The following is a 12919-nucleotide window of genomic DNA, read 5'->3' on the forward strand; positions in this document are numbered from 1 at the left end:
CTTTGAGTAGCTCAAATCGGTTTTGACTCAGGCATCCGTACTGATTTAGCCTGAGTCTGGGAAGGAGTTTATTGTGTATAGTGATGCATCACATACTGGTTTGGGTTGTGTGTTGATGCAAGATGGTAAAGTGGTTGTTTATGTGTCCAGACAACTTAAGCAGCACGAGGGTAATTATCCAACTCATGATCTTAAGCTTGTTGTTGTAGTTTTTGCACTTAAGATATGGAGGTATTACTTGTATGGTGAGAGATGCATTATTTATACAGATCACCAGAGTCTGAAATATCTTCTCACTAAGAAAGAATTAAATCTTGGGCAACGTCGTTAGATCGAGTTGCTTAAGGATTATGATTGCTTGATAGAGTATCATCTTGGCAAGGCCAATGTGATAGCTGATGCTCCTAGTCGGAGATTGATGATTGATTTGAGGGCGATGTTTGCTCGTCTAAATTTATTCAATGATGGTGGGATTCTGGCTGAGTTTCAAGTTAAGCCGTTTTGGTTAGATGAGATTAGGAGCAAGCAGTTCCAGGATGAGTCTCTAGTTAGGCAAGTTCAGTCGATGGATGAGGGTAAGACTATAAATTTTGGGTATAATGATGATGGAATTCTGAGTTTCCGAGGCTGTATATGTGTACCCAAGGATGTGGAATTGACGAAGTCTATCTTACGGGAAGCCCATGACAGTTCTTATGCTATGCATCCTGGGGGGTAATAAGATGTACTGTGAGCTTCATGATTTGTATTGATGGCCGAGGTTGAAGTGGGAAGTGACTGGGTTTGTGTCTCATTGTTTGACGTGTCAACAAGTTAATGCTAAACATCAACTTCCTTTTGGTTTATTGCAACCCGTTAAGATTCCATTGTGGAAGTGGGAGTGGGAAACTGTGGACTTTGTTAGTGGGTTGCCTCTGACACCTACTAAGAAGGATTCGATCTAAGTTATTGTAGTTCAATTAACTAAGTCTGCTCATTTCATTCTGGTAAGGATCGACTATTCGTTGTAGAAGTTAGCGAAGTTGTATGTTTATGATATTGTCCGATTACATGGGGTTCCAGTATCCATTATTTTGGATTGGGATCCTCGTTTTACTTCATGTTTCTGGTAGAAGCTACATGATGCATTGGGTACTCGTCTTAATTTTATTATGGCTTTTCATCCTCAGACTGATGGTTAGTCGAAGAGGGTAATCTAGATTTTGGAGGATATGCTTAGGAGTTGTGTGATTGATTTTCAAGGGAGTTGGGAGGTGTTTTTTTCGCTGGTTGAATTTGCTTATAATAATAGCTTTCAGTGAGTATTCAGATGGTGCCTTATGAGGCTTTATATGGTAGGAAGTGTTGCACTCCTCTTTGTTGAACCGAGCTAAGGGAAAGGAATGTTTTGGGTCTTGAGTTGGTGGTAGAGACTGAGAACAAGGTTCGTTTGATTCGGGATTGACTTAAGGCCGCTTCTGATAGACAAAATTTTTATGCGGATCTTAAAAGGCGTGAGATAGAGTATAAGGTTGGGGAGTTTTTTCTTAAGGTGTATCCTTGGAAAAAAGTTTTCAGATTTGATTATAAGGGAAAGTTGAGCCCTCGTTTTATTAGGCCGTATTGGGTTTTGAAGTGAGTTGGGTTAGTTTTTTATTAGCTTGAGTTACTTTCGGAGTTGGATCATATTCATGATGTCTTTCACGTGTCCATGTTGAGACGTTATCGATCGGATCGTTCATATATGGTCTCGGTGGAGGAGATTGAGTTAAGGCCAGTTTATCTTTTGAAGAGGAGCCAATCAGATATTAGACCGTGAAGTTAAAGTTTTGAGAAGAAAAAATATTCCTCTGGTTAAGGTACTCTGGCAGAATCATGGTTCTAAAGAAGCCACTTGGAAGCCTGAGGACTTGAGACGCCAACAATAGCCTCACCTTTTCAAGTCAGGTAAATTTCGAGGCTGAAATTTCTTTTAGGAGGGGAGAGTTTTAATGTCCAAAAATTTTAGATTTTTGAATGTGTTTGGTTGTCAGATAAGTTGACTTAGTTTGGTGGTTAGATGCCTTCGGTGTTCGCGTTAGAGGCGAATTGTGAATTCTTTTTCTTTGGCGTGGGGTTTGTTGAGAGTTAGAGTTTTGTTGAAATTTTAAAAGTTTCAGCATGTGGGGTTTTGGATAGGGATTAAAATAATATTATATTTAATTAGATTTTAATTAAATAAAATATCCCTTAGTTGTTTTAATCTTGGTAATCACCCAAAATCCTTCTTTTGTGGTTTCACGTTCCTTGCTTTTTGGCTGCCATTTTGCCACTTAAAATTTCTTTCTTTTGGTTCATTTTGGTTTGGTTACATACACTTTCATCTTCTTTTCTTGCTGCCATTGCTCGTTCTTTTTGTACTTTTGATTTCAGTTTCGACGCTGAAGATAAATTGGTGTAAGATGTTGGGTATTCTTTTGGCATTGTTCATTTCTACTCATCTTTGTTTGGTAGTTTAAAGATTAGTTTCATTATGTAGAAATATTTACTTTTAATGCTTAGTGTGATTGGTTTGTTCTTTTTAGGCGAATGAGTAGTGAATTAAGATCCTCTGGTGGTGTAAGCGTCGATTTTGATCGTTGTGCGTGAAGAGTAAGTGTTTGAATTCGTTCTTTGGAAACTGTTTGTATGGAAAAAAGGGTATTTTGGAGTAGGCTTTTGTGATGATTGATCAGTAATTAGTTCATTTTAATGACTGATTGTAGGATTCTTGGGCTTTCGATAGTGTGGTTGGTCGTTTATGTAATCAGGTAGGTGAAAACAACCCAAAAATCTGTTTAGAATTTGATAAAAATCGCATAACAGTGGCTGCTACGAAACTGCCTAGTTTCCACATAGTCGTGTGTGGCGGCCATGTTTGCAAACCGTGCTTAGTGGCCGTGTGTAGTACATGATCATGTGAGTCTGTGTAGCCCATATGGCTAGGCCGTGTGGGCCTTTTTGAAAAATTTCAAGGCCCAATTAAAGGTCATTTAGGGAAGTGATATTTGGATCCAAGGACATCACGTGGGTCAGAAAACTATAAGTTTTTCCCTAAAGTACGTTCGAACAGTTGGAAAAGCTTGGTAAACATGTTAAACTATTATTAAAGACTAATAGTTTAAAAATGTATCTGGTAGTTATGTTTATGAGTATGACATGTAAAAATGTAATATATGCCATCTATTTTGAGGTTACGATATGTATTAAGCATGTATATGATCCATATGTGTTGGGGTGGGATATGTATGATGGAGGTAGTGTATATGGCAATTTATATTGCAAACATGGCGGCCAGCCCACAACATTATATTTATGGCAGCTCAGTTGCAGATTGTTAAGTGGCATCCCGTCACATATTGGTGTGATTGGATGGATGGAATTTTGTAGTCCCTTATAATGTGATTGGTTGAATAGAGATGGTGTGTAGCAGATGGGGGTAGGTTTATGATATGTGTTTTATGGTTTTATAATTTTGATCTAACATGTTACACTACTATATGGATTTGATATGATATGAACATTTGGAACAAATGCATTATGTGATATTTTACTATAAAATTGATGTATATTAAATGCATGAGTTAGGGCAATGGGCCAAATTGCTCACTGGGTTATTAGCTCCCAATTCTGTATGTTTTAATTCAGGTAATCCTTCAGCCTAGCAGTGGACGGCATCTTGGGAGGCTCGGTTTTCACATCCTCAAACACATTATTTTGTGGTTTTATTATGTTTATTTTAATTGGACTTTATGGACTTTATTATGGTTGTTAGTTTTGGACAAAATGATGGATCATTTAGTTCATTAGGACTTAGATGGCATGTTTTGCCAACGCCTAAAATGGTTAATAAACTTATCTAATGTAACCAAAATTAAATGATAAGTTTTCAAGTAATAATCGCCGCAAGTTAAGTTTGAGGATTTCAATGAAATGAGTTGAAAGGATTTGGTTAAAGAGGTTTTAAATCGGGATTTTAACGTGAACGAAATGATTTACAATTAACAAATGATGTAACGTCAAATTCACAAAAAAATAGTTTTTTTTTCTTTTTACTAAGCAAATTTGTTTTCTTTGTACTTTGTTTTGCAATGTGACCTCTATAATCCGACCGTAACGTCTAGGTCGAGTATGGGGTGTTACATATAATATTTTGATATTAATAAAAAAATAAAACTATTATTATTTTATGAAAATTTGTTCATAATAATAAAATATTTATATTAAAATTTTGTTAATAGAAAAAATAATTATAATGTTAAAGTTATAAAGAGAAACAAAATTTTAAAAATTTTAATTGAATATAAAATATTTTAGTACTATAATTATATATGAATATATAAAATTAATAATTATTAAAATCTATAAAATTTAAATTTAATGATAATATAAAATATATAATAACATAACATATTAATAAAATAATACAATAAATACCATTATACTTATCACAAATTATTAAAAAATAATTTATTATAAATACTAATAATATTACTAAAAAATTTACGAATTAAGAATTTAGGGTTTTAAATTGTTTTTATGTTATGAGAATTATGTTTTAGTTTTAGTTTTTTTATTAATGTTTAATTTTTTATAAGGTTAAAACTTTATTGATATTATTACCTTTATAATAATTTTTAATTTGAAATGAGTTAATTTTTATTTAGGTTGAGTTTTGAATAGAGTTTAAATTGGGCTTAAGTTTGATTTTGGGTTTGGTTGGTATTTGGGATTAGATTTGGATTTAAATATTTGTTAAATTTAATAAGTGTAAAATTGATTAATTTAGTTTAAAGAAACCGAATCGACAACATCAAATCAATAGATTACCTAACCTAACCTTAATGCACATATATAAACTATTAATATATTAACCGGTTATATTTAATTATTAATACATATATATAAACCATTAATATATTATATATGATATGATATAATATGATATAGCACTATATAATATAGTAGGAGGACTACCTTTCAAATGCACAAAGAGTATAATGACTTAGAGCATATTTCAACAAGTATAATAATAAGAAATAATATATAATAATATTTTATATTATGTACTATTGTTATTGTATGTGATAATATATTTTAAAACTATTAATACATATATATAACTATTTGTTAGCTCGGAAGGATCAACTCGGGATCGTCGATAGCGAGGTTGTAACGCCCCAAAAATTCTTAATATTTATTTTTGTATGTTTGTGACAAAAATATCTATTTGCTTCAGTGGTTAAGTGTTCTGGGAGTGTCTGAGGAGTTTTGGGTTTAAGCCTTAGCTTGGGAAAAATTTTTGTTTCTTAATTGAATAAACCTCTAACTATAATTAGTGGGCTTATTACTAAATATTGGAAACACATGACAGAATGGGCTTATTGGTTTGGTGGTTAAAAGGAGTGTTAATGAGTAGGAGGTCTGGAGTTTGAGTACTGGCGCAAGTAGGGAATTTGTTTTTATTGTTGGCCATGGGAGAGTTGTAGTTGACTAAAACTTTGGGAATTTGAGGGGTGTGGAAATGTGTGGCCGATTCTTTGGGAGAGTTTGGGGGGAATTTAGGTTGTTAAGGGATGTGGATAAGTGGGGATTTAGTTGAGTGATTTTAGGAGTGATTTTGGGGAGAGTTGGGTGATAGAATTTGGGTAGAACCGAATTGTGTAGGGGGATTTCGGCTGTAATTCTATTCTATTTTTTTCTCTGAAAATTGGCTGAAAACATTTCCCACTTAACCGAATTTTACTTCTAGGGTGCCTTACATTTCTTTTTCTTCTTTTGCTCCCTTTTTGCAAGTCAGTTTTGGGTTTTGTTCTCTGCTCTGGAGCCGGTCGTCTTCTTTTTCTTCTTCTGTTCTTACCGAATTTCTGTGAAGTGTGAGTTGGGCTAGACCATTGTTCTTTCGGTTTTGCCCTTTCTTTTTCACGTTAGGCAATTCTTCTTTGCCGAATACTTATTCGTTTTTTTTACTATGATTGTGTTGTGGACGAGCGTTCTCCACTTTGCTCCAGGCTGAATCTTTCCCTTTTCTCCATCTGTTTCTTCATCTTTTTCATTGCCGAACCTTTTCCTCCACTTAGGAGCCGTCTGTGTTCCCTCTCGGTTTCTGGTAAGTATTCTAGACTTGCTGTTATCTTGCTCTTCGTCATTGGTAAGTGCTTTTGGTATATGGTTATCTTGTTGCTTGGAATCAATGTCTATTTGATTGTGGTTGATGCCTAGGAACTATTCGAGGAGTGAAAGATATTTCATTGGTATTGAAGTGAACGAAACCTCCCTCTTTACTCGATCGAAGGTAATATTGTCATTTGTTTAACACGTGTTCAACTCGTGTGTTTCGATTAAGTAAAAGTTTAGGAGATTAATTGGTAATGGTTCGGTCAAATGTAGGTTTGGAGTGCTCGTGGGCTAATTGCGCATTTTCGCAAACAATGTGTGTATAAACACAACTTCGATTATAGAAATTGGCAAAAGCCAGAATAAGTGAACGTCTACGCCACATGGGCGTGCTCGCGCCCGTGAGGTGGGCCACGTGATTAAACATGGGCATATGATCGACGAGGCCAACCATGAGCGATTTCATGGACTAGGCCGTATTGGGCCGAATTGGGCCATGTGGGCCCCATAGGCAAGTGGGCCCCACACGAGCAAGTCACACGGGCATGTGAAAAATATTAGGCCAGGTCGTGTGGTCCACACAGCCAAGTCTATTTTGGGCCGTGTGGACCACACAGGTTTGTGGGCCCACATGGGCCCGTAATATGGGCTGTGGGCCCAATTTCACTGTTTGATTACTAAGGTTTCACGGGTCGCCCGAGTCGACTATGGACCTACTGTTGGGTCAGTAAGCTTAACTAGACCCCTAATTGACTGAAAGACTGTTATACCCCTGTGTGATGTATATATATGTGTGTGTATAACTGTATTTTAGCATGCCATTTGAACTGTATTAGATACATGTGTGATACCATGATATGACATGACATGATTGTATGATGCATTGCATGGGTATGGGTTCTATACTGATCGGAGGAAGTGTACTGAAAGGCTTCGAGCCTATATTACTGGCAGCCCAACTGCATATACTATATAGTGCCGCATTCAGTACTTTCTGGAGTGTAGGGATGGGTGGGTTAATTATATCCCTACATGGAGTGTAAGGTTGGAGGAAGATGGAGTGTAGAGGCTGGATGGGTAGGACTTGTATATTGTTTAAACTGTTACCGAGCTGATTATTGTTACTGTAATAGGCCAAGGCCTAAACACATGTCTGTTTTTGTATTGAGATGGGCTAAAGCCCAAACTGATATTGTCACTGTTGCTAAAAAGGGCTTAGGCTAGATTGTACTTGTTTTCTGATTGCTTGCTTGTATGGGATTACACACTAAGTTTTTGTAAACTCACCTTCCTGTTTTAATTGTATAGGTAATCCCCAGACATAGGCGGATTGGTGCAATGGAGAACTCAACGGTGGCCACACGACCTATCTAATTTTAAATTATATTTTATGATTTCAATTTAATTTTTGGTTTATTTTACTGTAATAATGGCCTCTTTGGATTTTTATTTGTTTTGGTTTATAACTGCTAGCAGTAGGAAAAGACGCGGGTTTTCAAAAAAATAAATGTTTTATCAAAGATACCACGAAAACGCAACCTGTTTTAAGAGCTTCCACAATAAATGACATTTTAAAAATTAATAACTTTTTAATGTGAATAAATTTTTAACAATGACTCACATTTTTAAAATGAACAAAATGTCTTAGAATCATCATTAAGATCACACAAAAAGGTTAAATAGAAAAAGGGTTTTCATTGATATCACACTTTACGAAAAACACTTCAATGTGACATCACCAGATTCAGCCATAACGTCTAGGCTGGGTTTGGGGTGTTACAGAGGTTGACTTGGCCTTTGAGAAATTGTGGTGGAAGCAAAGAAAAATATGCAGCAAAGCACACAAGGATTTATAGTGGTTTAACCCTAATTGCCTACTCCATTACCTTAGCTTTCCACAACTAAGGATTTTCTCCAAATTCACTAATTTGAAAACCTTTGAGGACAAGGTTTAACCTTACAATCTCTCTTAAGAGCTATACCACAAAATCTTAAGATACAACTCCCTTAAGGTTTCCACCCAAACCTTAAGAATAAACCCTTTCTCAAAGAGAAACAAACAAGCAAACAAAGAAATAATCCTTACAAGATCAGGATGTTTTCCAATTAAGCACTAAGACAAAGAAAAATACTTGAGCTAAATGAATACAATGAAAGCTCACAAGTGTTTACAAGAAAAAAAATATGAAAGAATTAGGCACTAGGTTGTTTTAATTGATTGTTAAGCTTTGCACATGTTTCTTGTTCTTGCTAAACCTTTGAAAAATGATATTTATACCCTCTAATTGATTTACAACCATTATGGTTTTTGTAGAAGTGAATATAGCTGTTAGAGATGAAATACCAGGTCATTAACTTCATCTACAGCAATGAGTATCGATACCTACTAAAAGGGTATCAATATTTTTTTGTAAGAAATACTGATTTCAGTGACCATTGGAGTAGGAATATCGATACCTTGGAAAACATATCGATACCTTAAAAAAATTATCAATACTGGATCAATACCTACCAGGGTTTTAAAATGGCAGAATGTCAATTTGGTATCGATTATCGGAGGAGTATCGATAGCTTGAAAAATATCAATACTTAGACAAAAAGTATCTATACTTTTTGTCCTGGAGCAATTCTAACTTGTTTGAAAATGGTTAAAACATATTTGAAAATGTTTGACTCAATTGAAACTTTTTCATCTTGATTTTATCAAATTGCTCAAATTTACTTTTGATTCAAAAACACTTTAATTTGTTATATCAAAACATATAATCCAATAAAGCTTAGTTTAACAGTATTAATTGATCCAAAATCAAATCAAATTTACCAACTGGTTAAGTCAGTTTTAGTCGCTAACTATAATAGATGATGTAATGACCTGATTTTCAGTGGTGTCAAAAAATGCAATTTGGAAACTCATTTCTGTAAACCGAGTCCTTAAATATAAAATAAGAATATTTACAGGGTTAATATGATTTGTAATAAAGATTTGTTAAGTAATTTAGCCAAAGTAGTTAATTAAAACTCAAGGACTAAATTGTAAAATTTCAATTGCAATTGAGTTTTAATTTAGAAAATGCTTGGGAACCTAGATAGAAATTATCCAAAGAACTAAAATGATTATTAAATCATTGTTTTCTTACAGTTAATGGACGATGATGATGTTCCCATTTAATTTAATTAATGTTATATTATTATAATTAAATCATAATTAAGTTAATTAAATAAGATTAAATAATATTAATCACGCTATAAATATCAAACTAAAGGGAAAAAGATGAGAACATCATCGTCTTCTTTATTTTCTCACCGTCCATCTTTGTTTAGAAAATAAGAAAGCTTAAAACTCCTTTATACATTCGAACAAGTGTAAACTGAAAAATATATAGGATTTTTCCTATGCATTTATCACCTTTTTACTTAAATTCGTTGTTAAAACTAAGTAATTGTTTAATAAATTAATGAAATATGTGAAAATATAAAATTAGGACATAGAAATTATTAAAATGTGATTTTATGCTTTATTATATAGTTTTCATGCAATAAATGGCTTATTTTATATTAATTTGAATATTATATTTTTAAGACATAAAGTGGTCGTGCATGATTAAATTAAATAATAAAATATAAAATTATATTTAATAATTCATCTTAAAATATTTCATTAATAATTTGGGTTTTAATTAATTAATTAAATAGAATAAATTTTATTCTTTGGTCCTCTAATTTATTGATTTATTTTGGACAGGTCTGATAGCTTTGTTGGATTACAAAACTGTCCAAATTGGAGACAAAGTCAACCAAATTTTTGGCTACATTTGGCTGTCCACATAAACCACTTTTTGAATTAATTGCACAAGGTCCTTGCAATGTTGAAGAAATTAGAGATTTGCCTGAAGATTTGCACTTGACCGAGTCTTAGTCCTGAGTTGTTGTGGCACTTAAATTGAGCAAAAATCAGCTCAATTTCCTCAATTCATGGCCGACCACCCCTTTAAGATGCTTGAAGAGATGAAACCTCCTATTTTTAGCAAAATTTCCTCCTCTCTTCCCCTATAAATATGACCCCTTCATTCCCTCATTAATCATCCCTCATCATTCATCATTCTCTCTTCTATCCAAATTCTCTTAGCCTTTTACATTCCCCACGCCTAGCATCATCTCTTCATAGAGATTTTAACAATTAAGCCTTTTAAAGAGCCGTTGGTCGACCACCTTGGAGAGCCATTAGCAAAGGAGCAAAGCGAAGGAAGCAAATTAGCCTCATCGGTTAGAGTCTTGGGTGACAGCCACTTTGATCTGGGTTTAATCTTTCCTTTCTTTAATTTAATCTGAAAATGTTTGCTATGTGTTCTTAGTTATTGTTTGTTAGCTTAATTTTATTTAAGCTAGGATGATTATTTTGATTAAATAATATTTATTTGATTCATGCTTATAATGTTTGTGCCTCAATCGATCATGTTTTCAATTAAAATAAAGTCTGCATTTCGTTCATACGTGATTGAAATGCACTTGAATTAGCTGAGGGATCCTAACCAGATGACGGCTAATGGACGTATAATTGAAATGCGCATGCTCAATTTAGATCCTAACCCGATTAAATTGCAGGTGGCATAACAACTCTAACCTAGCTCTATTATTTGCATAGTTTTTAGATTTGTGTGATTAAACTATTTCACACCTAACATGTCCCTGTTACCTCACACGAATGCTAAGAAACCCTTAGTAAATAAGGATCAGCAAAATGTGTATTTACTAAGTAAAGGATTTCGAAAGGACCTAATATGGTTTCCAAACTCATGAAAGATCGAGTTGCCATGGAATTTTTTTCGAATGTTATTAAGCATGTTGATAATAAGTTGAGTTTAAATAAAGTAATTGTCCTAGTTTATTTATGTTAAAATTTTTGCAAATTGTGTTTAATTTTGCTAAAATCTATTTCATTCATATAGTTTGCATACTTAGGATAATTTGCATTAGGGATCATTGCATTTAGTTTAATATATTTTAATAATCACTTCTCAACTATATTGTGTTTTTATTTACCAAATTGTTAATATTGTTTTACAAATTAGGTGACTTAACACAAATACAATCCCTGTGGAGGCGATAACTCGATACTTACTTATTAGTAGATAACAATTGTGTACACTTGCACAAACCTACGCGTTACAAGTTTTAGGCCCCGTTGTCAAGATTGTTAACTGTTGCCATAGTCTTTTTTTTGTGAAATTATTTACTTCCAATTTGGTTTATTTCTAACATTACTAACTTTTTCTTTTTTATTTTGTGATTTTCTTTTCAGCTGTTTATGAGCATAGATCAGATTATTGATTTACTCCCTGTAGACCCTAAAATTGAGCGAACTTTCTGACAAAGAAGACGTGAACGAACAACTCAAGGACAAGTCGAGATGGACCTTGGAAATCAGAATTAAGACCAAGGTAATGAAGCCGATCATGTACGAAATCCCATCCTTATTGTTGATGTTAAGGATCGATGCATCAGATAATATGTGGTGCCACTTTTCAGTGAGTTAAATCTAGGAATTAGAAGGCTAGATATTGAGGCAACCCAATCTGAATTGAAACCAATGATGTTTCAAATGCTCCAAATGGTGGGCCAATTCAATGGTATGCCTACGAAAATCCACATATCCACCTTTGATGGTTTATGGAGGTGAATAATTCATTCAAGATAGCCGGTATGACTGAAGATGCCCTGAGGTTGAAGTTATTTTCGTAGTCATTGCAAGATCGAGCACGAGCATGGCTCAATTCATTGCCACCAAGTTCCATATCTACATGACAAGAATTAGTAGAAAGATTTTTGGTTAAGTATTTACCGCATAGCAAAAATGCTAAGTTGAGGACTGAGATCACAAATTTCCAACAATTGGATGATGAGTCTTTATATGAGGCTTGGGAGCAATTCAAGGAGTTACTTCGTAAGTGTACTCATCATGGGATTCGTCATTGTATCAATGCACATACAATATTGATGGTAGATGCTTCTACGAATGGTACAAGTTTTTCTAAATCTTATAATGAGGCTTATGAGATCATTGAGAGGATCGTGAGTAATAATTATCAATAGTCAACAAATCGAACAACTTCAGGAAGACGTGTAATAAGAGTTCATGAAGTTGATGCCATCACTTCATTATCAGCTCAGGTATCGTCTATTTCCTCTATGTTAAAATAGTTTACCGTTAATAGTGCTAATAATTTTACAGCTCAGCCACTAAGTCTGTTTGAAGTAGTTTCTTGTGTGCACTATGGGGAAGGTCATTCTTTTGAGAATTGTCCATCAAATCCTAAGTCAGTGTAATATGTGGGGAATCAACATCAAAATAGGAGTGGACAAGGACCCCAGTCCAACTTCTACAATCCTTTATGGCATAATGGACCGAATAACAACTTATTGCAGCATAGACCCAACCAATCCCAAGGTTTTAATCAGCAAGCTCTAAAACCACCTCAAGCTGAGACATCAAATAGTTTGGAGAACTTGTTGAAAGTGTACATGGCAAGAATGACACTTTGATCCAAAGCCAAGCAGCAACACTGAAAAATTTGGAAAACCAAATGGGTCAATTACCTACGGAGCTTCGTAATAGACCGCAAGGAACCTTGCCGAGCGATATTGAGAATCCAAGAAATTTGAGTAAATAACATATTAAGGCAGTGGCTTTGCGAAGTGTTAAAATTCTGGAACCCCGATTGATTGATGTCAAATATAAGCCTGTAGTGAAGAATCAAATAGCTATTGAAATTCCTACACCAAAGGAATCAGAATCTACAAAGATTGA

General features: G+C 34.2%; 1 non-coding gene across 1 annotated transcript; it reads right to left on the reverse strand.

Annotated features, from left to right (window-relative positions):
• Positions 1–11970: 11970 nt before the first annotated feature.
• On the reverse strand, positions 11971–12077 carry LOC121225587 (small nucleolar RNA R71). The gene has a single exon (XR_005923449.1). It is a non-coding gene; the product is annotated as a small nucleolar RNA R71 (small nucleolar RNA).
• Between the last annotated feature and the right edge of the window lie 842 nt (positions 12078–12919).

Source organism: Gossypium hirsutum, chromosome A03 (assembly GCF_007990345.1).
Source record: "Gossypium hirsutum isolate 1008001.06 chromosome A03, Gossypium_hirsutum_v2.1, whole genome shotgun sequence".
NCBI lineage: Eukaryota > Viridiplantae > Streptophyta > Magnoliopsida > Malvales > Malvaceae > Gossypium > Gossypium hirsutum.